Source organism: Phyllobates terribilis, unplaced genomic scaffold, assembly GCF_046119375.1.
Source record: "Phyllobates terribilis strain yellow unplaced genomic scaffold, ASM4611937v1 Scaffold_249__1_contigs__length_2872098, whole genome shotgun sequence".
NCBI classification, from domain to species: domain Eukaryota; kingdom Metazoa; phylum Chordata; class Amphibia; order Anura; family Dendrobatidae; genus Phyllobates; species Phyllobates terribilis.
Window position 1 is genome coordinate 415,862 of NW_027363009.1, and position 25,757 is coordinate 441,618.

At 43.8% G+C, this 25,757-nt stretch overlaps 11 non-coding genes and 1 pseudogene across 11 annotated transcripts; all 12 read right to left on the reverse strand.

The window, feature by feature from the left end:
* Positions 1–10,571: 10,571 nt before the first annotated feature.
* LOC141218368 (U2 spliceosomal RNA) lies at positions 10,572–10,753 on the reverse strand. The gene has a single exon (XR_012287117.1). It is a non-coding gene; the product is annotated as a U2 spliceosomal RNA (small nuclear RNA).
* A 789-nt stretch (positions 10,754–11,542) lies between these two features.
* LOC141218437 (U2 spliceosomal RNA) lies at positions 11,543–11,634 on the reverse strand (annotated as a pseudogene).
* Positions 11,635–12,754: 1,120 nt separating this feature from the next.
* LOC141218308 (U2 spliceosomal RNA) lies at positions 12,755–12,945 on the reverse strand. Its single transcript, XR_012287063.1, has one exon. It is a non-coding gene; the product is annotated as a U2 spliceosomal RNA (small nuclear RNA).
* Positions 12,946–14,064: 1,119 nt separating this feature from the next.
* On the reverse strand, positions 14,065–14,255 carry LOC141218159 (U2 spliceosomal RNA). The gene has a single exon (XR_012286918.1). It is a non-coding gene; the product is annotated as a U2 spliceosomal RNA (small nuclear RNA).
* A 1,122-nt stretch (positions 14,256–15,377) lies between these two features.
* Positions 15,378–15,568, reverse strand: LOC141218573 (U2 spliceosomal RNA). Its single transcript, XR_012287269.1, has one exon. It is a non-coding gene; the product is annotated as a U2 spliceosomal RNA (small nuclear RNA).
* A 1,121-nt stretch (positions 15,569–16,689) lies between these two features.
* LOC141218303 (U2 spliceosomal RNA) lies at positions 16,690–16,880 on the reverse strand. The gene has a single exon (XR_012287057.1). It is a non-coding gene; the product is annotated as a U2 spliceosomal RNA (small nuclear RNA).
* A 1,122-nt stretch (positions 16,881–18,002) lies between these two features.
* LOC141218299 (U2 spliceosomal RNA) lies at positions 18,003–18,193 on the reverse strand. The gene has a single exon (XR_012287053.1). It is a non-coding gene; the product is annotated as a U2 spliceosomal RNA (small nuclear RNA).
* Positions 18,194–19,315: 1,122 nt separating this feature from the next.
* Positions 19,316–19,506, reverse strand: LOC141218574 (U2 spliceosomal RNA). Its single transcript, XR_012287270.1, has one exon. It is a non-coding gene; the product is annotated as a U2 spliceosomal RNA (small nuclear RNA).
* Positions 19,507–20,630: 1,124 nt separating this feature from the next.
* LOC141218575 (U2 spliceosomal RNA) lies at positions 20,631–20,821 on the reverse strand. The gene has a single exon (XR_012287271.1). It is a non-coding gene; the product is annotated as a U2 spliceosomal RNA (small nuclear RNA).
* Positions 20,822–21,943: 1,122 nt separating this feature from the next.
* Positions 21,944–22,134, reverse strand: LOC141218576 (U2 spliceosomal RNA). Its single transcript, XR_012287272.1, has one exon. It is a non-coding gene; the product is annotated as a U2 spliceosomal RNA (small nuclear RNA).
* Positions 22,135–23,253: 1,119 nt separating this feature from the next.
* On the reverse strand, positions 23,254–23,444 carry LOC141218577 (U2 spliceosomal RNA). Its single transcript, XR_012287273.1, has one exon. It is a non-coding gene; the product is annotated as a U2 spliceosomal RNA (small nuclear RNA).
* Positions 23,445–24,565: 1,121 nt separating this feature from the next.
* LOC141218578 (U2 spliceosomal RNA) lies at positions 24,566–24,756 on the reverse strand. Its single transcript, XR_012287274.1, has one exon. It is a non-coding gene; the product is annotated as a U2 spliceosomal RNA (small nuclear RNA).
* Positions 24,757–25,757: the final 1,001 nt, after the last annotated feature.

Genomic DNA, 25,757 nt, shown 5'->3' on the forward strand with positions numbered 1-25,757 from the left:
TATCGTATGTTGCAGGTGGAGAAAGATCAAAGAAACGGGACAAAACTAAGATTTTCATTTAATCCATTGGGGCATACCGTCCCCAACCTCCAAATCCATTTGGACTCAAGTTGAGCTAAGCGCTGGCCAAGTTTACCCCCCCGAATACCATATTTAAGTAAGTCAATACCCCTAACCTTTAACAGTGAGCTATCACAATCATGACAGAGTTTGAAGTGACGTGGTATTGTCCTGAGGGTGGAGGTGTCCATGCAGTCGATGGCTGCCGAGATGCCCAATACATGTTCCCTCACTCTGACCTTCAGTTGGCGTGTAGTTAGGCCAACATAGATTAGTCCACAAGGACAAGTCGCATAATAAATAACATAGCGTGAGGTACATGTAATACGCCTCCTGATGTCAAAAATCCTAGTACCAGCCGAATTTGTAAAATTGGTACTTTTTACCATATTAGGGCAGGCTACACATCGACCGCAAGGAAAACTTCCACACTCAGGACCGGAGGCATCAAAGACTGTTGTAGTTCTCAATTCAGTCTGATAATGACTGTGAACTAATCTGTCACGCAAATTTTGGGACCGACGTATAGTGATAGAGGGACGATTTGGAAGGATTTTAGACAGTATGGGATCTACCAATAAAATTGGCCAAGCCTTAGTCAAACAGTCTCTCATACGTCCAAATTGGCTGTGATAGTTAGTTATGAACCTTACTCTGTCATCAACTTTTGGGCATTTCTGCTTATATAGTAGCTCATGTCGGTTGGAATATTTAGCACGATGATAAGCTTTTTTTATCATACGCCTACTGTAACCTCTCTCATAAAACCTTTCCTTCAGATCCTCAGACTTCTCAACAAAATCTCTATCATTGGAGCAGAGTCTACGTAGGCGCATAAATTGGCCTGTCGGTACGGATTGAATCATATAGGGAGGATGAGAGGATTTGGCGTGAAGTAACATATTTGTAGAAGTTTCCTTCCTATAGATACTAGTCTGCAGAGTATTATCACGATCCCTAGTCAGGGTCACATCCAGAAAATTTACTGTATCCCTATCCCACGTAAATGTAATCCGAATATTCATCGCATTTTTGTTGAGGGAATCTATAAATAGAAGTAGATCCTCTACTGGTCCCTGCCAGATCAGCAGAATGTCATCAATGTACCGCGTCCAAAATGGGACACAGTCCATTGACGACTGCCGATCCGGCAGGGTGAGGTCCCTCTCCCACAGCCCCAGGAAGAGGTTAGCATAGGCTGGCGCAAAAGCTGCACCCATAGCAGTACCCTGGAGCTGTAGGTAGAAGGACCCTTTGAACGTAAAAAAGCTGTGGGTAAGGGCAAACTCTAAGAGTTCCATCACCAACTTAATCATATCACTAGAAAGGTTTGACATATGGAGAAGGAAAGCACAGGCCCTAAGGCCATCTGGATGTTTAATGCTTGTATAGAGAGACTCCACATCCCCCGTCACTAGGATCATTTCTGAGTTCAAGCTCAACCCATCAATTCTTCTCAATAAGTCCCCAGTGTCCAATAGGAATGAAGGTAAGCTCTCTACCAATGGCTGCAGTTTACTATCTATCCAACGGCTAACCTTCTCCAAATAATTACCTGCCCCTGAGATGATGGGGCGGCCAGGAGGTACAGACAAGTTTTTGTGCACTTTCGGCAACATATAGAATGTGGACACCATCGGTTCAGTAACAAGTAATGCCGAAGCCAGCTCCTTGGTGATGACGCCATTGTCTGCGGCCCGATTAATAATCTGAGATAGTTGTAAAGAAAAGGAAGCCAGAGGATTGAATGTTAACCGTTTATAGCAAGTTTTATTATTTAGCTGACCAAAGGCCTCCTTCTCATACATCTCCTTGGGCCACAGTACAATGTTGCCACCCTTGTCAGCCGGCTTCAGCAATACATCGGGGAGATTTTGTAAAAATCGTAGACGTACACGCTCATTTCTGGTAAGATTCTCATTTTGTATATGACATGGAATACGTTCAAACTCCCTTGTTACGACTTGAACAAATAAATCAATATTAGCACAAGTGGACAGTGGGGGAAATTTTTTTGATTTAGTCCTAATTGACGGAGGAATCTTACCTCCTTCTTCACTATTGTGTTCACTGGCAAGTTCCTCCAAAGTTCGTAGTGCTAGTTGCTCTTCTTCTGTTGGAAATAAATTGAATAATTTATCATTAAAATAAAATTTTTTGAGCAACAGAGACCTAGCGAATAGGTGGAGGTCTTTAATGCCAGTGAACACATCAAAATTACTTTTTGGTGAAAAGGACAAACCCTTATATAGTAATTTCAAATCAATATCAGTCAATTCATAACTACTTAGGTTAATTACCTTATTCTGCCCACCGTCCACTTGTCTATACTGTCTACGTCTATAGGGGTGAAAGTTGGTATTGCGTGTCCTTTTCAGGCTGAGTCCCGATCTTGTGGTAATTGATGAGGACGACATGCCTGAAGATTCACTGAGAGATGACAGTGATGTAATGGAAGTGGAACGTTGTGCAGATGAAGATGGCATAGTAGTCTTCCTCCAATTATATACCATATTGGAGGCAAAATCGCGTTGATCTCTTGACATTTTCGAAGTCTGAATGTCATGAATTTTCTTGACACATATATCAAGATTTTTTTCTACTTTTGCATTAAATTCCAAAAGTTTATCGGATGGGCAGGTAGTTTTGAGCTTGTTTTGTGCTTCATCAATACATACGTCAAGAGCCAAAATAGTTTTAGTATTATTTTCGATCAATAACTGCATGAGTCCTAAAGAGCAGGTGTTACATAGATTCTCCCAATTAGAGATGAAGTCCTTATCATCTACTATAAAAGTGGGGATCACCCGTACTCTTAGCCCTCTCGGAATTAATTTGCCGGTGATGTACCTCTGAAGAAAAGCCCTATTCCACCACAACTTAGTCCGCTTTATAAGTAAGTCCTGTATGGACTGGACTTGATTGTCCCAATCTTGATCATTCTCCACCTGCTGCCCAGCACCACCCATGCCAAACACCTGATCCATTTGGCAGAGCCAGGACTGTTCCTTGGCTCTAAAATCCATCACTGTTGAAAACAAGATAACCGTGCAAAACACGGAAAGAGTAAATATACATACAGTTTCCAACCGGTGCATAATCACAGAAGTATAGGAGTAGAACAATTGACACCTATGGAAAATGATAAGGGAAAATCGCCCAACATGGAGATCAAATCAAAGAAAACAAGCGATCAAAGAGACCCAAAAGTAAATTGGTAAGTATAAAAATTAACTTTTATTAAATATTTCATAAGATAAAAGATATCAGACAAAAAGTGGTGCAAAGCACATACAATGTAAAAAATCCATCATACTGGAGGACTAGCTAGGTTCATAGTGTAAAAGTATAGCACTGTGGCCCATAAAGTTATCATCACAATCTCAAATGGTCACAGGTAGAGTCTCAAGAGAAGCTATATTGTACAGTAGGCGTATGATAAAAAAAGCTTATCATCGGGCTAAATATTCCAACCGACATGAGCTACTATATAAGCAGAAATGCCCAAAAGTTGATGACAGAGTAAGGTTCATAACTAACTATCACAGCCAATTTGGACGTATGAGAGACTGTTTGACTAAGGCTTGGCCAATTTTATTGGTAGATCCCATACTGTCTAAAATCCTTCCAAATCGTCCCTCTATCACTATACGTCGGTCCCAAAATTTGCGTGACAGATTAGTTCACAGTCATTATCAGACTGAATTGAGAACTACAACAATCTTTGATGCCTCCGGTCCTGAGTGTGGAAGTTTTCCTTGCGGTCGATGTGTAGCCTGCCCTAATATGGTAAAAAGTACCAATTTTACAAATTCGGCTGGTACTAGGATTTTTGACATCAGGAGCCGTATTACATGTACCTCACGCTATGTTATTTATTATGCGACTTGTCCTTGTGGACTAATCTATGTTGGCCTAACTACACGCCAACTGAAGGTCAGAGTGAGGGAACATGTATTGGGCATCTCGGCAGCCATCGACTGCATGGACACCTCCACCCTCAGGACAATACCACGTCACTTCAAACTCTGTCATGATTGTGATAGCTCACTGTTAAAGGTTAGGGGTATTGACTTACTTAAATATGGTATTCGGGGGGGTAAACTTGGCCAGCGCTTAGCTCAACTTGAGTCCAAATGGATTTGGAGGTTGGGGACGGTATGCCCCAATGGATTAAATGAAAATCTTAGTTTTGTCCCGTTTCTTTGATCTTTCTCCACCTGCAACATACGATAGTATTGTTTTTAATTTTTTAATTCTTGATTTTATTTTTCACAGTATAATTCCATCTGGTCCGTCTTTTATCCCTTCGGGTGGTGGCCGCTTTCATTCATCAATAAGAAACACTCCCTTGGATATGACATATTATTGGATGCAGGACCGAGTTGTTGGCTACAATATCATCATTCATTGTGATTTATTAGTATTACATTTTGTGCATATTATGCACTAATTGTGGGATGTTATCATTCGCTTTTCAGGACGTCAATCTGTCACCATGGTTCTGTTTGTGCAGTTCCCGTGTGTTAATCATGCGACCATACAGTTTGCATTCCTTATTGGGATCGCATGCTTGTTGTGTGATTCGGAGATGATCATTTTTTATTATTATTATTTCTTTGATTTAGTAATACAGTTGTCATGGTATATATTTTTAATGTTATATATATTTGAGAGGTCAATGGTGACTAATTACGAGCCTGATTCACTTTTATGTATCTTCTATGTACCATGTTAACTGTATATGCTTGCCTTATTGTTATATCTGCATCCTTGATTGCATTGATCACTTCGAATCGCACAATATTACTATGGCAGTGTTACCCAAGAATTATTGTGTTGTATGATATACACACTTTGAGCCTTAGACAGAGCCATGATTGCCTATGTTGATATACTAGTCCAGTTAAACATCTTGTCCCCTTATGTAGCAGACCGGACCTGTGCGCGTGCGCGCTGCGAGCTGTCCGGGCGTCTCTGTGATGTCGGCGTCTCCATGCAGGACCTGCGGGATCATGTGGGCCCACGTGATCTCTGCACCTCCTTTTGCATGACGCCGGCGTCGGGGATAGGCCCGGCGGTCGTGACGCTGCACGCGTCATCTTAGGTCCTTGTCTTATCCCGGATTGGCTGGCTATCATTTAAAATGACACACCGCCGGAGGGGATACATGCCCCCTGAAGAAGGCAGCGCCGAAACGCGCGTTGGGGTGGACGCGTGGTTCACATGTCAAGTTTCATATGGTCCCTATTCTGAGTCCAGGTATATATATATATATATTTTATACATTCTTTCTCCATCTCTTTGTCTTGGTGGTTGAAGCTGGAGGTAAATTCATTAGGTAATACATTATACTCACAATATAGCTTCTCTTGAGACTCTACCTGTGACCATTTGAGATTGTGATGATAACTTTATGGGCCACAGTGCTATACTTTTACACTATGAACCTAGCTAGTCCTCCAGTATGATGGATTCTTTACATTGTATGTGCTTTGCACCACTTTTTGTCTGATATCTTTTATCTTATGAAATATTTAATAAAAGTTAATTTTTATACTTACCAATTTACTTTTGGGTCTCTTTGATCGCTTGTTTTCTTTGATTTGATCTCCATGTTGGGCGATTTTCCCTTATCATTTTCCATAGGTGTCAATTGTTCTACTCCTATACTTCTGTGATTATGCACCGGTTGGAAACTGTATGTATATTTACTCTTTCCGTGTTTTGCACGGTTATCTTATTTTCAACAGTGATGGATTTTAGAGCCAAGGAACAGTCCTGGCTCTGCCAAATGGATCAGGTGTTTGGCATGGGTGGTGCTGGGCAGCAGGTGGAGAATGATCAAGATTGGGACAATCAAGTCCAGTCCATACAGGACTTACTTATAAAGCGGACTAAGTTGTGGTGGAATAGGGCTTTTCTTCAGAGGTACATCACCGGCAAATTAATTCCGAGAGGGCTAAGAGTACGGGTGATCCCCACTTTTATAGTAGATGATAAGGACTTCATCTCTAATTGGGAGAATCTATGTAACACCTGCTCTTTAGGACTCATGCAGTTATTGATCGAAAATAATACTAAAACTATTTTGGCTCTTGACGTATGTATTGATGAAGCACAAAACAAGCTCAAAACTACCTGCCCATCCGATAAACTTTTGGAATTTAATGCAAAAATAGAAAAAAATCTTGATATATGTGTCAAGAAAGTTCATGACATTCAGACTTCGAAAATGTCAAGAGATCAACGCGATTTTGCCTCCAATATGGTATATAATTGGAGGAAGACTACTATGCCATCTTCATCTGCACAACGTTCCACTTCCATTACATCACTGTCATCTCTCAGTGAATCTTCAGGCATGTCGTCCTCATCAATTACCACAAGATCGGGACTCAGCCTGAAAAGGACACGCAATACCAACTTTCACCCCTATAGACGTAGACAGTATAGACAAGTGGACGGTGGGCAGAATAAGGTAATTAACCTAAGTAGTTATGAATTGACTGATATTGATTTGAAATTACTATATAAGGGTTTGTCCTTTTCACCAAAAAGTAATTTTGATGTGTTCACTGGCATTAAAGACCTCCACCTATTCGCTAGGTCTCTGTTGCTCAAAAAATTTTATTTTAATGATAAATTATTCAATTTATTTCCAACAGAAGAAGAGCAACTAGCACTACGAACTTTGGAGGAACTTGCCAGTGAACACAATAGTGAAGAAGGAGGTAAGATTCCTCCGTCAATTAGGACTAAATCAAAAAAATTTCCCCCACTGTCCACTTGTGCTAATATTGATTTATTTGTTCAAGTCGTAACAAGGGAGTTTGAACGTATTCCATGTCATATACAAAATGAGAATCTTACCAGAAATGAGCGTGTACGTCTACGATTTTTACAAAATCTCCCCGATGTATTGCTGAAGCCAGCTGACAAGGGTGGCAACATTGTACTGTGGCCCAAGGAGATGTATGAGAAGGAGGCCTTTGGTCAGCTAAATAATAAAACTTGCTATAAACGGTTAACATTCAATCCTCTGGCTTCCTTTTCTTTACAACTATCTCAGATTATTAATCGGGCCGCAGACAATGGCGTCATCACCAAGGAGCTGGCTTCGGCATTACTTGTTACTGAACCGATGGTGTCCACATTCTATATGTTGCCGAAAGTGCACAAAAACTTGTCTGTACCTCCAGGCCGCCCCATCATCTCAGGGGCAGGTAATTATTTGGAGAAGGTTAGCCGTTGGATAGATAGTAAACTGCAGCCATTGGTAGAGAGCTTACCTTCATTCCTATTGGACACTGGGGACTTATTGAGAAGAATTGATGGGTTGAGCTTGAACTCAGAAATGATCCTAGTGACGGGGGATGTGGAGTCTCTCTATACAAGCATTAAACATCCAGATGGCCTTAGGGCCTGTGCTTTCTTTCTCCATATGTCAAACCTTTCTAGTGATATGATTAAGTTGGTGATGGAACTCTTAGAGTTTGCCCTTACCCACAGCTTTTTTACGTTCAAAAGGTCCTTCTACCTACAGCTCCAGGGTACTGCTATGGGTGCAGCTTTTGCGCCAGCCTATGCTAACCTCTTCCTGGGGCTGTGGGAGAGGGACCTCACCCTGCCGGATCGGCAGTCGTCAATGGACTGTGTCCCATTTTGGACGCGGTACATTGATGACATTCTGCTGATCTGGCAGGGACCAGTAGAGGATCTACTTCTATTTATAGATTCCCTCAACAAAAATGCGATGAATATTCGGATTACATTTACGTGGGATAGGGATACAGTAAATTTTCTGGATGTGACCCTGACTAGGGATCGTGATAATACTCTGCAGACTAGTATCTATAGGAAGGAAACTTCTACAAATATGTTACTTCACGCCAAATCCTCTCATCCTCCCTATATGATTCAATCCGTACCGACAGGCCAATTTCTGCGCCTACGTAGACTCTGCTCCAATGATAGAGATTTTGTTGAGAAGTCTGAGGATCTGAAGGAAAGGTTTTATGAGAGAGGTTACAGTAGGCGTATGATAAAAAAAGCTTATCATCGTGCTAAATATTCCAACCGACATGAGCTACTATATAAGCAGAAATGCCCAAAAGTTGATGACAGAGTAAGGTTCATAACTAACTATCACAGCCAATTTGGACGTATGAGAGACTGTTTGACTAAGGCTTGGCCAATTTTATTGGTAGATCCCATACTGTCTAAAATCCTTCCAAATCGTCCCTCTATCACTATACGTCGGTCCCAAAATTTGCGTGACAGATTAGTTCACAGTCATTATCAGACTGAATTGAGAACTACAACAATCTTTGATGCCTCCGGTCCTGAGTGTGGAAGTTTTCCTTGCGGTCGATGTGTAGCCTGCCCTAATATGGTAAAAAGTACCAATTTTACAAATTCGGCTGGTACTAGGATTTTTGACATCAGGAGCCGTATTACATGTACCTCACGCTATGTTATTTATTATGCGACTTGTCCTTGTGGACTAATCTATGTTGGCCTAACTACACGCCAACTGAAGGTCAGAGTGAGGGAACATGTATTGGGCATCTCGGCAGCCATCGACTGCATGGACACCTCCACCCTCAGGACAATACCACGTCACTTCAAACTCTGTCATGATTGTGATAGCTCACTGTTAAAGGTTAGGGGTATTGACTTACTTAAATATGGTATTCGGGGGGGTAAACTTGGCCAGCGCTTAGCTCAACTTGAGTCCAAATGGATTTGGAGGTTGGGGACGGTATGCCCCAATGGATTAAATGAAAATCTTAGTTTTGTCCCGTTTCTTTGATCTTTCTCCACCTGCAACATACGATAGTATTGTTTTTAATTTTTTAATTCTTGATTTTATTTTTCACAGTATAATTCCATCTGGTCCGTCTTTTATCCCTTCGGGTGGTGGCCGCTTTCATTCATCAATAAGAAACACTCCCTTGGATATGACATATTATTGGATGCAGGACCGAGTTGTTGGCTACAATATCATCATTCATTGTGATTTATTAGTATTACATTTTGTGCATATTATGCACTAATTGTGGGATGTTATCATTCGCTTTTCAGGACGTCAATCTGTCACCATGGTTCTGTTTGTGCAGTTCCCGTGTGTTAATCATGCGACCATACAGTTTGCATTCCTTATTGGGATCGCATGCTTGTTGTGTGATTCGGAGATGATCATTTTTTATTATTATTATTTCTTTGATTTAGTAATACAGTTGTCATGGTATATATTTTTAATGTTATATATATTTGAGAGGTCAATGGTGACTAATTACGAGCCTGATTCACTTTTATGTATCTTCTATGTACCATGTTAACTGTATATGCTTGCCTTATTGTTATATCTGCATCCTTGATTGCATTGATCACTTCGAATCGCACAATATTACTATGGCAGTGTTACCCAAGAATTATTGTGTTGTATGATATACACACTTTGAGCCTTAGACAGAGCCATGATTGCCTATGTTGATATACTAGTCCAGTTAAACATCTTGTCCCCTTATGTAGCAGACCGGACCTGTGCGCGTGCGCGCTGCGAGCTGTCCGGGCGTCTCTGTGATGTCGGCGTCTCCATGCAGGACCTGCGGGATCATGTGGGCCCACGTGATCTCTGCACCTCCTTTTGCATGACGCCGGCGTCGGGGATAGGCCCGGCGGTCGTGACGCTGCACGCGTCATCATAGGTCCTTGTCTTATCCCGGATTGGCTGGCTATCATTTAAAATGACACACCGCCGGAGGGGATACATGCCCCCTGAAGAAGGCAGCGCCGAAACGCGCGTTGGGGTGGACGCGTGGTTCACATGTCAAGTTTCATATGGTCCCTATTCTGAGTCCAGGTATATATATATATATATTTTATACATTCTTTCTCCATCTCTTTGTCTTGGTGGTTGAAGCTGGAGGTAAATTCATTAGGTAATACATTATACTCACAATATAGCTTCTCTTGAGACTCTACCTGTGACCATTTGAGATTGTGATGATAACTTTATGGGCCACAGTGCTATACTTTTACACTATGAACCTAGCTAGTCCTCCAGTATGATGGATTCTTTACATTGTATGTGCTTTGCACCACTTTTTGTCTGATATCTTTTATCTTATGAAATATTTAATAAAAGTTAATTTTTATACTTACCAATTTACTTTTGGGTCTCTTTGATCGCTTGTTTTCTTTGATTTGATCTCCATGTTGGGCGATTTTCCCTTATCATTTTCCATAGGTGTCAATTGTTCTACTCCTATACTTCTGTGATTATGCACCGGTTGGAAACTGTATGTATATGGCAATGCAATGCACAGTTGCTGAAGTTGAACCAAAATGAGCTTGTCATCTGGCTTCTGCAACTTTTAACATGAAAAATCCAATGAGGAGAAGAAAAGCAAAGCCAAAGAGTCCATCCCAAAATCCGACAAACAAGCAAAATGAACAAAAAGCATTGAATTCAATTCTTTCTGATTTTAGAAACTGCATTAAAGAAGGGGTGCACCGGTCCTGGAGATACTGCAATACCAGGTCAATGCGTGGAGTGGACAGAGCAAGCTCTTTTTCCATCTCCCTGTTCTAAAAATCCATTTAATATATGGTCCCCAGATAGGGGACGTATCAGATATTAAACTGATAAGAACAGATTTTTTTTTTTTCGAAAGCCCGAATTCGTGTACAAAACCCGAGTGCGCTTAAAAAAGTGACAAGTGCCACAAAAAAAGTGCACGAGGATGCTGGTCTTCTTGAAACCCTCTCCAAAAGGAGAAGGGTCCCCCAAACCATTCCCCGTCCCTCCGAGCCAAAAGGCCACAGCGAGGAACAGGGACAAAAAGCCACCTCCAGCCGAAGCCAGAGGCGACCCAATCTTACCCCCAGCACCTGCCCGAGTTCTCACCCGAGCAAGGCACTGGGAGCCAAAGACTGTGCTCCCCTCCCGGAAGAGGGGAGCCAACAACGCTCTCCTCCCAAAAGAGGAGAGCCAGGGGGGTTCAGGGGGGAGCGGAACCTGATGGCCACACACTCCCCCCCTAGACCTGCCAAGAGAGGAACCCGTAAGGGAACCGCATCCCGACAAAATCCTAGTTGGACGTGACACACGTGAATAAGTGGACACACAGTGACAAAGAAATTAAATAAATAGTGAAGGTTTCACAGTATAATACTGCCCGGACCTTCGACCGGGAATTGAAAAATTCCCCATCCTAAGGCCAGAAGGCCCGGAATAAGGGTGTGTGCGAAGAAAGAAAATTTGAAGTGCTTGTGCAAATGTGCCATAAACTCAAGTGGGGTTCAAAATCCCAGTGAGTTAAGGCACCCCAGGGTCACCACTCCTGGGGCACTTCACACTTCGGGCTTTCGATCTTCCCCGGCCCAATGGCGTCGATCCTGGGGGGCCATGCTTTCCACCAGATGACTATATTAGCCACCTGGCGTACTAACAAGCGCCTAAACCCCAGTGTGCATAATGTATCAATCTACTAGGGCGGCCAACATCCAAAACCGCCTTTTCGAAAGATACTACACTTGATCTTAGCCAAAAGGCCGAGAAGCGAAAACCAGAATTGGTTTCCGACTACGGTGCCACCCAAGGATTCTGAAAAGTCCATTTGTGGAGATGGCCACCTGGACTCCCGTTAAGAAGACATGCTGTCAACCTCTAGATCCCTCACATGCCTGCACTTTTCGGCTTGCTGCTGCTGCAATCCACGCGTTTTAGATCTGCATAACTCCACCTCTTTTAGCACAGTACCCTCAACCCCCGGCTGTTCCCACCCGCCTCAACACCGTTGGAAGGGAGGAGAACCAATTAAGGCGGGGGGGGGGTGGAACGAGCAGCTGTCTACCCTTAGCAGGAGGGTTGCTGATTAATTACCTCTCCTGCTGCTGCTGCTGCTGGCTGTCCAGCAGCAGACTGAAGGTGGCTGCTGCTGTGCGCAGGTATATAAAGGCTCAGAGCCTATTATGACACGCGCAGCCAGCGTTCCATTGCCACATTCCGTCTACTGCAGGCGGGATACCTGGATGGCTGAATGTCACTGAGAAGCTCACAGAGACCGCCATAAGCAACAGTTTAAAAGAATGCCACAGACTAATCAACCAAACTTTTTGGGTTGGTTTCTCTTTTATTGTCTGCAGGCATTAAATGAAAGAAGTCAGTGTTCCAGCAGAGGGAGACAACGTTTCAGAAAAGGCATTGTAGCAAACTAAAAAAGAAATTTTATGCGCAGCAGAGTAACCAGCTCACATACCTGTTAGCTCAGGTGAGTTTAAAAGGCTGCTGTTGATAACAAGGGCATTTGCTAAATAGATGGTGTGTGTGCAACAATATACTGAAAGGTCAATTATATTGTGCAGCTTATCTCACCACCTGTAGTTATTTAGGTGAAAGCTCCAAAATGCTTGCCTAATATGTCTGTTTATCCAAAAGGAAGTATAGAGGGAGAGCTAGATAGATAGCATTGCATTACATTACATTACATGGCAATGCAATGCACAGTTGCTGAAGTTGAACCAAAATGAGCTTGTCATCTGGCTTCTGCAACTTTTAACATGAAAAATCCAATGAGGAGAAGAAAAGCAAAGCCAAAGAGTCCATCCCAAAATCCGACAAACAAGCAAAATGAACAAAAAGCATTGAATTCAATTCTTTCTGATTTTAGAAACTGCATTAAAGAAGGGGTGCACCGGTCCTGGAGATACTGCAATACCAGGTCAATGCGTGGAGTGGACAGAGCAAGCTCTTTTTCCATCTCCCTGTTCTAAAAATCCATTTAATATATGGTCCCCAGATATTGGACGTATCAGATATTAAACTGATAAGAACAGATACTACACTTGATCTTAGCCAAAAGGCCGAGAAGCGATAACCAGAATTGGTTTCCGACTACGGTGCCACCCAAGGATTCTGAAAAGTCCATTTGTGGAGATGGCCACCTGGACTCCCGTTAAGAAGACATGCTGTCAACCTCTAGATCCCTCACATGCCTGCACTTTTCGGCTTGCTGCTGCTGCAATCCACGCGTTTTAGATCTGCATAACTCCACCTCTTTTAGCACAGTACCCTCAACCCCCGGCTGTTCCCACCCGCCTCAACACCGTTGGAAGGGAGGAGAACCAATTAAGGCGGGGGGGGGGTGGAACGAGCAGCTGTCTACCCTTAGCAGGAGGGTTGCTGATTAATTACCTCTCCTGCTGCTGCTGCTGCTGGCTGTCCAGCAGCAGACTGAAGGTGGCTGCTGCTGTGCGCAGGTATATAAAGGCTCAGAGCCTATTATGACACGCGCAGCCAGCGTTCCATTGCCACATTCCGTCTACTGCAGGCGGGATACCTGGATGGCTGAATGTCACTGAGAAGCTCACAGAGACCGCCATAAGCAACAGTTTAAAAGAATGCCACAGACTAATCAACCAAACTTTTTGGGTTGGTTTCTCTTTTATAGTCTGCAGGCATTAAATGAAAGAAGTCAGTGTTCCAGCAGAGGGAGACAACGTTTCAGAAAAGGCATTGTAGCAAACCAAAAAATAAATTTTAAGCGCAGCAGAGTAACCAGCTCACATACCTGTTAGCTCAGGTGAGTTTAAAAGGCTGCTGTTGATAACAAGGGCATTTGCTAAATAGATGGTGTGTGTGCAACAATATACTGAAAGATCAATTATATTGTGCAGCTTATCTCACCACCTGTAGTTATTTAGGTGAAAGCTCCAAAATGCTTGCCTAATATGTCTGTTTATCCAAAAGGAAGTATAGAGGGAGAGCTAGATAGATAGCATTGCATTACATTACATTACATGGCAATGCAATGCACAGTTGCTGAAGTTGAACCAAAATGAGCTTGTCATCTGGCTTCTGCAACTTTTAACATGAAAAATCCAATGAGGAGAAGAAAAGCAAAGCCAAAGAGTCCATCCCAAAATCCGACAAACAAGAAAATGAACAAAAAGCATTGAATTCAATTCTTTCTGATTTTAGAAACTGCATTAAAGAAGGGGTGCACCGGTCCTGGAGATACTGCAATACCAGGTCAATGCGTGAAGTGGACAGAGCAAGCTCTTTTTCCATCTCCCTGTTCTAAAAATCCATTTAATATATGGTCCCCAGATAGGGGACGTATCAGATATTAAACTGATAAGAACAGATACTACACTTGATCTTAGCCAAAAGGCCGAGAAGCGATAACCAGAATTGGTTTCCGACTACGGTGCCACCCAAGGATTCTGAAAAGTCCATTAGTGGAGATGGCCACCTGGACTCCCGTTAAGAAGACATGCTGTCAACCTCTAGATCCCTCACATGCCTGCACTTTTCGGCTTGCTGCTGCTGCAATCCACGCGTTTTAGATCTGCATAACTCCACCTCTTTTAGCACAGTACCCTCAACCCCCGGCTGTTCCCACCCGCCTCAACACCGTTGGAAGGGAGGAGAACCAATTAAGGCGGGGGGGGGGGGTGGAACGAGCAGCTGTCTACCCTTAGCAGGAGGGTTGCTGATTAATTACCTCTCCTGCTGCTGCTGCTGCTGGCTGTCCAGCAGCATACTGAAGGTGGCTGCTGCTGTGCGCAGGTATATAAAGGCTCAGAGCCTATTATGACACGCGCAGCCAGCGTTCCATTGCCACATTCCGTCTACTGCAGGCGGGATACCTGGATGGCTGAATGTCACTGAGAAGCTCACAGAGACCGCCATAAGCAACAGTTTAAAAGAATGCCACAGACTAATCAACCAAACTTTTTGGGTTGGTTTCTCTTTTATAGTCTGCAGGCATTAAATGAAAGAAGTCAGTGTTCCAGCAGAGGGAGACAACGTTTCAGAAAAGGCATTGTAGCAAACCAAAAAAGAAATTTTAAGCGCAGCAGAGTAACCAGCTCACATACCTGTTAGCTCAGGTGAGTTTAAAAGGCTGCTGTTGATAACAAGGGCATTTGCTAAATAGATGGTGTGTGTGCAACAATATACTGAAAGGTCAATTATATTGTGCAGCTTATCTCACCACCTGTAGTTATTTAGGTGAAAGCTCCAAAATGCTTGCCTAATATGTCTGTTTATCCAAAAGGAAGTATAGAGGGAGAGCTAGATAGATAGCATTGCATTACATTACATTACATGGCAATGCAATGCACAGTTGCTGAAGTTGAACCAAAATGAGCTTGTCATCTGGCTTCTGCAACTTTTAACATGAAAAATCCAATGAGGAGAAGAAAAGCAAAGCCAAAGAGTCCATCCCAAAATCCGACAAACAAGCAAAATGAACAAAAAGCATTGAATTCAATTCTTTCTGATTTTAGAAACTGCATTAAAGAAGGGGTGCACCGGTCCTGGAGATACTGCAATACCAGGTCAATGCGTGGAGTGGACAGAGCAAGCTCTTTTTCCATCTCCCTGTTCTAAAAATCCATTTAATATATGGTCCCCAGATAGGGGACGTATCAGATATTAAACTGATAAGAACAGATACTACACTTGATCTTAGCCAAAAGGCCGAGAAGCGATAACCAGAATTGGTTTCCGACTACGGTGCCACCCAAGGATTCTGAAAAGTCCATTTGTGGAGATGGCCACCTGGACTCCCGTTAAGAAGACATGCTGTCAACCTCTAGATCCCTCACATGCCTGCACTTTTCGGCTTGCTGCTGTTGCAATCCACGCGTTTTAGATCTGCATAACTCCACCTCTTTTAGCACAGTACCCTCAACCCCCGGCTGTTCCCACCCGCCTCAACACCGTTGGAAGGGAGGAGAACCAATTAAGGCGGGGGGGGGGGTGGAACGAGCAGCTGTCTACCCTTAGCAGGAGGGTTGCTGATTAATTACCTCTCCTGCTGCTGCTGCTGCTGGCTGTCCAGCAGCAGACTGAAGGTGGCTGCTGCTGTGCGCAGGTATATAAAGGCTCAGAGCCTATTATGACACGCGCAGCCAGCGTTCCATTGCCACATTCCGTCTACTGCAGGCGGGATACCTGGATGGCTGAATGTCACTGAGAAGCTCACAGAGACCGCCATAAGCAACAGTTTAAAAGAATGCCACAGACTAGTCAACCAAACTTTTTGGGTTGGTTTCTCTTTTATAGTCTGCAGGCATTAAATGAAAGAAGTCAGTGTTCCAGCAGAGGGAGACAACGTTTCAGAAAAGGCATTGTAGCAAACCAAAAAAGAAATTTTAATCGCAGCAGAGTAACCAGCTCACATACCTGTTAGCTCAGGTGAGTTTAAAAGGCTGCTGTTGATAACAAGGGCATTTGCTAAATAGATGGTGTGTGTGCAACAATATACTGAAAGGTCAATTATATTGTGCAGCTTATCTCACCACCTGTAGTTATTTAGGTGAAAGCTCCAAAATGCTTGCCTAATATGTCTGTTTATCCAAAAGGAAGTATAGAGGGAGAGCTAGATAGATAGCATTGCATTACATTACATTACATGGCAATGCAATGCACAGTTGCTGAAGTTGAACCAAAATAAGCTTGTCATCTGGCTTCTGCAACTTTTAACATGAAAAATCCAATGAGGAGAAGAAAAGCAAAGCCAAAGAGTCCATCCCAAAATCCGACAAACAAGCAAAATGAACAAAAAGCATTGAATTCAATTCTTTCTGATTTTAGAAACTGCATTAAAGAAGGGGTGCACCGGTCCTGGAGATACTGCAATACCAGGTCAATGCGTGGAGTGGACAGAGCAAGCTCTTTTTCCATCTCCCTGTTCTAAAAATCCATTTAATATATGGTCCCCAGATAGGGGACGTATCATATATTAAACTGATAAGAACAGATACTACACTTGATCTTAGCCAAGAGGCCGAGAAGCGATAACCAGAATTGGTTTCCGACTACGGTGCCACCCAAGGATTCTGAAAAGTCCATTTGTGGAGATGGCCACCTGGACTCCCGTTAAGAAGACATGCTGTCAACCTCTAGATCCCTCACATGCCTGCACTTTTCGGCTTGCTGCTGCTGCAATCCACGCGTTTTAGATCTGCATAACTCCACCTCTTTTAGCACAGTACCCTCAACCCCCGGCTGTTCCCACCCGCCTCAACACCGTTGGAAGGGAGGAGAACCAATTAAGGCGGGGGGGTGGGGTGGAACGAGCAGCTGTCTACCCTTAGCAGGAGGGTTGCTGATTAATTACCTCTCCTGCTGCTGCTGCTGCTGGCTGTCCAGCAGCAGACTGAAGGTGGCTGCTGCTGTGCGCAGGTATATAAAGGCTCAGAGCCTATTATGACACGCGCAGCCAGCGTTCCATTGCCACATTCCGTCTACTGCAGGCGGGATACCTGGATGGCTGAATGTCACTGAGAAGCTCACAGAGACCGCCATAAGCAACAGTTTAAAAGAATGCCACAGACTAATCAACCAAACTTTTTGGGTTGGTTTCTCTTTTATAGTCTGCAGGCATTAAATGAAAGAAGTCAGTGTTCCAGCAGAGGGAGACAACGTTTCAGAAAAGGCATTGTAGCAAACCAAAAAAGAAATTTTAAGCGCAGCAGAGTAACCAGCTCACATACCTGTTAGCTCAGGTGAGTTTAAAAGGCTGCTGTTGATAACAAGGGCATTTGCTAAATAGATGGTGTGTGTGCAACAATATACTGAAAGGTCAATTATATTGTGCAGCTTATCTCACCACCTGTAGTTATTTAGGTGAAAGCTCCAAAATGCTTGCCTAATATGTCTGTTTATCCAAAAGGAAGTATAGAGGGAGAGCTAGATAGATAGCATTGCATTACATTACATTACATGGCAATGCAATGCACAGTTGCTGAAGTTGAACCAAAATGAGCTTGTCATCTGGCTTCTGCAACTTTTAACATGAAAAATCCAATGAGGAGAAGAAAAGCAAAGCCAAAGAGTCCATCCCAAAATCCGACAAACAAGCAAAATGAACAAAAAGCATTGAATTCAATTCTTTCTGATTTTAGAAACTGCATTAAAGAAGGGGTGCACCGGTCCTGGAGATACTGCAATACCAGGTCAATGCGTGGAGTGGACAGAGCAAGCTCTTTTTCCATCTCCCTGTTCTAAAAATCCCTTTAATATATGGTCCCCAGATAGGGGACGTATCATATATTAAACTGATAAGAACAGATACTACACTTGATCTTAGCCAAAAGGCCGAGAAGCGATAACCAGAATTGGTTTCCGACTACGGTGCCACCCAAGGATTCTGAAAAGTCCATTTGTGGAGATGGCCACCTGGACTCCCGTTAAGAAGACATGCTGTCAACCTCTAGATCCCTCACATGCCTGCACTTTTCGGCTTGCTGCTGCTGCAATCCACGCGTTTTAGATCTGCATAACTCCACCTCTTTTAGCACAGTACCCTCAACCCCCGGCTGTTCCCACCCGCCTCAACACCGTTGGAAGGGAGGAGAACCAATTAAGGCGGGGGGGTGGGGTGGAACGAGCAGCTGTCTACCCTTAGCAGGAGGGTTGCTGATTAATTACCTCTCCTGCTGCTGCTGCTGCTGGCTGTCCAGCAGCAGACTGAAGGTGGCTGCTGCTGTGCGCAGGTATATAAAGGCTCAGAGCCTATTATGACACGCGCAGCCAGCGTTCCATTGCCACATTCCGTCTACTGCAGGCGGGATACCTGGATGGCTGAATGTCACTGAGAAGCTCACAGAGACCGCCATAAGCAACAGTTTAAAAGAATGCCACAGACTAATCAACCAAACTTTTTGGGTTGGTTTCTCTTTTATAGTCTGCAGGCATTAAATGAAAGAAGTCAGTGTTCCAGCAGAGGGAGACAACGTTTCAGAAAAGGCATTGTAGCAAACCAAAAAAGAAATTTTAAGCGCAGCAGAGTAACCAGCTCACATACCTGTTAGCTCAGGTGAGTTTAAAAGGCTGCTGTTGATAACAAGGGCATTTGCTAAATAGATGGTGTGTGTGCAACAATATACTGAAAGGTCAATTATATTGTGCAGCTTATCTCACCAACTGTAGTTATTTAGGTGAAAGCTCCAAAATGCTTGCCTAATATGTCTGTTTATCCAAAGGGAAGTATAGATTGAGAGCTAGATAGATAGCATTGCATTACATTACATTACATGGCAATGCAATGCACAGTTGCTGAAGTTGAACCAAAATGAGCTTGTCATCTGGCTTCTGCAACTTTTAACATGAAAAATCCAATGAGGAGAAGAAAAGCAAAGCCAAAGAGTCCATCCCAAAATCCGACAAACAAGCAAAATGAACAAAAAGCATTGAATTCAATTCTTTCTGATTTTAGAAACTGCATTAAAGAAGGGGTGCACCGGTCCTGGAGATACTGCAATACCAGGTCAATGCGTGGAGTGGACAGAGCAAGCTCTTTTTCCATCTCCCTGTTCTAAAAATCCATTTAATATATGGTCCCCAGATAGGGGACGTATCAGATATTAAACTGATAAGAACAGATACTACACTTGATCTTAGCCAAAAGGCCGAGAAGCGATAACCAGAATTGGTTTCCGACTACGGTGCCACCCAAGGATTCTGAAAAGTCCATTTGTGGAGATGGCCACCTGGACTCCCGTTAAGAAGACATGCTGTCAACCTCTAGATCCCTCACATGCCTGCACTTTTCGGCTTGCTGCTGCTGCAATCCACGCGTTTTAGATCTGCATAACTCCACCTCTTTTAGCACAGTACCCTCAACCCCCGGCTGTTCCCACCCGCCTCAACACCGTTGGAAGGGAGGAGAACCAATTAAGGCGGGGAGGAGGGGTGTGGAACAAGCAGCTGTCTACCCTTAGCAGGAGGGTTGCTGATTAATTACCTCTCCTGCTGCTGCTGCTGCTGGCTGTCCAGCAGCAGACTGAAGGTGGCTGCTGCTGTGCGCAGGTATATAAAGGCTCAGAGCCTATTATGACACGCGCAGCCAGCGTTCCATTGCCACATTCCGTCTACTGCAGGCGGGATACCTGGATGGCTGAATGTCACTGAGAAGCTCACAGAGACCGCCATAAGCAACAGTTTAAAAGAATGCCACAGACTAATCAACCAAACTTTTTGGGTTGGTTTCTCTTTTATAGTCTGCAGGCATTAAATGAAAGAAGTCAGTGTTCCAGCAGAGGGAGACAACGTTTCAGAAAAGGCATTGTAGCAAACCAAAAAAGAAATTTTAAGCGCAGCAGAGTAACCAGCTCACATACCTGTTAGCTCAGGTGAGTTTAAAAGGCTGCTGTTGATAACAAGGGCATTTGCTAAATAGATGGTGTGTGTGCAACAATATACTGAAAGGTCAATTATATTGTGCAGCTTATCTCACCACCTGTAGTTATTTAGGTGAAAGCTCCAAAATGCTTGCCTAATATGTCTGTTTATCCAAAAGGAAGTATAGAGGGAGAGCTAGATAGATAGCATTGCATTACATTACATTACATGGCAATGCAATGCACAGTTGCTGAAGTTGAACCAAAATGAGCTTGTCATCTGGCTTCTGCAACTTTTAACATGAAAAATCCAATGAGGAGAAGAAAAGCAAAGCCAAAGAGTCCATCCCAAAATCCGACAAACAAGCAAAATGAACAAAAAGCATTGAATTCAATTCTTTCTGATTTTAGAAACTGCATTAAAGAAGGGGTGCACCGGTCCTGGAGATACTGCAATACCAGGTCAATGCGTGGAGTGGACAGAGCAAGCTCTTTTTCCATCTCCCTGTTCTAAAAATCCATTTAATATATGGTCCCCAGATAGGGGACGTATCAGATATTAAACTGATAAGAACAGATACTACACTTGATCTTAGCCAAAAGGCCGAGAAGCGATAACCAGAATTGGTTTCCGACTACGGTGCCACCCAAGGATTCTGAAAAGTCCATTTGTGGAGATGGCCACCTGGACTCCCGTTAAGAAGACATGCTGTCAACCTCTAGATCCCTCACATGCCTGCACTTTTCGGCTTGCTGCTGCTGCAATCCACGCGTTTTAGATCTGCATAACTCCACCTCTTTTAGCACAGTACCCTCAACCCCCGGCTGTTCCCACCCGCCTCAACACCGTTGGAAGGGAGGAGAACCAATTAAGGCGGGGGGGGGGGGTGGAACGAGCAGCTGTCTACCCTTAGCAGGAGGGTTGCTGATTAATTACCTCTCCTGCTGCTGCTGCTGCTGGCTGTCCAGCAGCAGACTGAAGGTGGCTGCTGCTGTGCGCAGGTATATAAAGGCTCAGAGCCTATTATGACACGCGCAGCCAGCGTTCCATTGCCACATTCCGTCTACTGCAGGCGGGATACCTGGATGGCTGAATGTCACTGAGAAGCTCACAGAGACCGCCATAAGCAACAGTTTAAAAGAATGCCACAGACTAATCAACCAAACTTTTTGGGTTGGTTTCTCTTTTATAGTCTGCAGGCATTAAATGAAAGAAGTCAGTGTTCCAGCAGAGGGAGACAACGTTTCAGAAAAGGCATTGTAGCAAACCAAAAAAGAAATTTTAAGCGCAGCAGAGTAACCAGCTCACATACCTGTTAGCTCAGGTGAGTTTAAAAGGCTGCTGTTGATAACAAGGGCATTTGCTAAATAGATGGTGTGTGTGCAACAATATACTGAAAGGTCAATTATATTGTGCAGCTTATCTCACCACCTGTAGTTATTTAGGTGAAAGCTCCAAAATGCTTGCCTAATATGTCTGTTTATCCAAAAGGAAGTATAGAGGGAGAGCTAGATTGATAGCATTGCATTACATTACATTACATGGCAATGCAATGCACAGTTGCTGAAGTTGAACCAAAATGAGCTTGTCATCTGGCTTCTGCAACTTTTAACATGAAAAATCCAATGAGGAGAAGAAAAGCAAAGCCAAAGAGTCCATCCCAAAATCCGACAAACAAGCAAAATGAACAAAAAGCATTGAATTCAATTCTTTCTGATTTTAGAAACTGCATTAAAGAAGGGGTGCACCGGTCCTGGAGATACTGCAATACCAGGTCAATGCGTGGAGTGGACAGAGCAAGCTCTTTTTCCATCTCCCTGTTCTAAAAATCCATTTAATATATGGTCCCCAGATAGGGGACGTATCAGATATTAAACTGATAAGAACAGATACTACACTTGATCTTAGCCAAAAGGCCGAGAAGCGATAACCAGAATTGGTTTCCGACTACGGTGCCACCCAAGGATTCTGAAAAGTCCATTTGTGGAGATGGCCACCTGGACTCCCGTTAAGAAGACATGCTGTCAACCTCTAGATCCCTCACATGCCTGCACTTTTCGGCTTGCTGCTGCTGCAATCCACGCGTTTTAGATCTGCATAACTCCACCTCTTTTAGCACAGTACCCTCAACCCCCGGCTGTTCCCACCCGCCTCAACACCGTTGGAAGGGAGGAGAACCAATTAAGGCGGGGGGGGGGGGTGGAACGAGCAGCTGTCTACCCTTAGCAGGAGGGTTGCTGATTAATTACCTCTCCTGCTGCTGCTGCTGGCTGTCCAGCAGCAGACTGAAGGTGGCTGCTGCTGTGCGCAGGTATATAAAGGCTCAGAGCCTATTATGACACGCGCAGCCAGCGTTCCATTGCCACATTCCGTCTACTGCAGGCGGGATACCTGGATGGCTGAATGTCACTGAGAAGCTCACAGAGACCGCCATAAGCAACAGTTTAAAAGAATGCCACAGACTAATCAACCAAACTTTTTGGGTTGGTTTCTCTTTTATAGTCTGCAGGCATTAAATGAAAGAAGTCAGTGTTCCAGCAGAGGGAGACAACGTTTCAGAAAAGGCATTGTAGCAAACCAAAAAAGAAATTTTAAGCGCAGCAGAGTAACCAGCTCACATACCTGTTAGCTCAGGTGAGTTTAAAAGGCTGCTGTTGATAACAAGGGCATTTGCTAAATAGATGGTGTGTGTGCAACAATATACTGAAAGGTCAATTATATTGTGCAGCTTATCTCACCACCTGTAGTTATTTAGGTGAAAGCTCCAAAATGCTTGCCTAATATGTCTGTTTATCCAAAAGGAAGTATAGAGGGAGAGCTAGATAGATAGCATTGCATTACATTACATTACATGGCAATGCAATGCACAGTTGCTGAAGTTGAACCAAAATGAGCTTGTCATCTGGCTTCTGCAACTTTTAACATGAAAAATCCAATGAGGAGAAGAAAAGCAAAGCCAAAGAGTCCATCCCAAAATCCGACAAACAAGCAAAATGAACAAAAAGCATTGAATTCAATTCTTTCTGATTTTAGAAACTGCATTAAAGAAGGGGTGCACCGGTCCTGGAGATACTGCAATACCAGGTCAATGCGTGGAGTGGACAGAGCAAGCTCTTTTTCCATCTCCCTGTTCTAAAAATCCATTTAATATATGGTCCCCAGATAGGGGACGTATCAGATATTAAACTGATAAGAACAGATACTACACTTGATCTTAGCCAAAAGGCCGAGAAGCGATAACCAGAATTGGTTTCCGACTACGGTGCCACCCAAGGATTCTGAAAAGTCCATTTGTGGAGATGGCCACCTGGACTCCCGTTAAGAAGACATGCTGTCAACCTCTAGATCCCTCACATGCCTGCACTTTTCGGCTTGCTGCTGCTGCAATCCACGCGTTTTAGATCTGCATAACTCCACCTCTTTTAGCACAGTACCCTCAACCCCCGGCTGTTCCCACCCGCCTCAACACCGTTGGAAGGGAGGAGAACCAATTAAGGCGGGGGGGGGTGTGGAACGAGCAGCTGTCTACCCTTAGCAGGAGGGTTGCTGATTAATTACCTCTCCTGCTGCTGCTGCTGCTGGCTGTCCAGCAGCAGACTGAAGGTGGCTGCTGCTGTGCGCAGGTATATAAAGGCTCAGAGCCTATTATGACACGCGCAGCCAGCGTTCCATTGCCACATTCCGTCTACTGCAGGCGGGATACCTGGATGGCTGAATGTCACTGAGAAGCTCACAGAGACCGCCATAAGCAACAGTTTAAAAGAATGCCACAGACTAATCAACCAAACTTTTTGGGTTGGTTTCTCTTTTATAGTCTGCAGGCATTAAATGAAAGAAGTCAGTGTTCCAGCAGAGGGAGACAACGTTTCAGAAAAGGCATTGTAGCAAACCAAAAAAGAAATTTTAAGCGCAGCAGAGTAACCAGCTCACATACCTGTTAGCTCAGGTGAGTTTAAAAGGCTGCTGTTGATAACAAGGGCATTTGCTAAATAGATGGTGTGTGTGCAACAATATACTGAAAGGTCAATTATATTGTGCAGCTTATCTCACCACCTGTAGTTATTTAGGTGAAAGCTCCAAAATGCTTGCCTAATATGTCTGTTTATCCAAAAGGAAGTATAGAGGGAGAGCTAGATAGATAGCATTGCATTACATTACATTACATGGCAATGCAATGCATAGTTGCTGAAGTTGAACCAAAATGAGCTTGTCATCTGGCTTCTGCAACTTTTAACATGAAAAATCCAATGAGGAGAAGAAAAGCAAAGCCAAAGAGTCCATCCCAAAATCCGACAAACAAGCAAAATGAACAAAAAGCATTGAATTCAATTCTTTCTGATTTTAGAAACTGCATTAAAGAAGGGGTGCACCGGTCCTGGAGATACTGCAATACCAGGTCAATGCGTGGAGTGGACAGAGCAAGCTCTTTTTCCATCTCCCTGTTCTAAAAATCCATTTAATATATGGTCCCCAGATAGGGGACGTATCAGATATTAAACTGATAAGAACAGATACTACACTTGATCTTAGCCAAAAGGCCGAGAAGCGATAACCAGAATTGGTTTCCGACTACGGTGCCACCCAAGGATTCTGAAAAGTCCATTTGTGGAGATGGCCACCTGGACTCCCGTTAAGAAGACATGCTGTCAACCTCTAGATCCCTCACATGCCTGCACTTTTCGGCTTGCTGCTGCTGCAATCCACGCGTTTTAGATCTGCATAACTCCACCTCTTTTAGCACAGTACCCTCAACCCCCGGCTGTTCCCACCCGCCTCAACACCGTTGGAAGGGAGGAGAACCAATTAAGGCGGGGGGGGGGGTGGAACGAGCAGCTGTCTACCCTTAGCAGGAGGGTTGCTGATTAATTACCTCTCCTGCTGCTGCTGCTGCTGGCTGTCCAGCAGCAGACTGAAGGTGGCTGCTGCTGTGCGCAGGTATATAAAGGCTCAGAGCCTATTATGACACGCGCAGCCAGCGTTCCATTGCCACATTCCGTCTACTGCAGGTGGGATACCTGGATGGCTGAATGTCACTGAGAAGCTCACAGAGACCGCCATAAGCAACAGTTTAAAAGAATGCCACAGACTAATCAACCAAACTTTTTGGGTTGGTTTCTCTTTTATAGTCTGCAGGCATTAAATGAAAGAAGTCAGTGTTCCAGCAGAGGGAGACAACGTTTCAGAAAAGGCATTGTAGCAAACCAAAAAAGAAATTTTAAGCACAGCAGAGTAACCAGCTCACATACCTGTTAGCTCAGGTGAGTTTAAAAGGCTGCTGTTGATAACAAGGGCATTTGCTAAATAGATGGTGTGTGTGCAACAATATACTGAAAGGTCAATTATATTTTGCAGCTTATCTCACCACCTGTAGTTATTTAGGTGAAAGCTCCAAAATGCTTGCCTAATATGTCTGTTTATCCAAAAGGAAGTATAGAGGGAGAGCTAGATAGATAGCATTGCATTACATTACATAACATGGCAATGCAATGCACAGTTGCTGAAGTTGAACCAAAATGAGCTTGTCATCTGGCTTCTGCAACTTTTAACATGA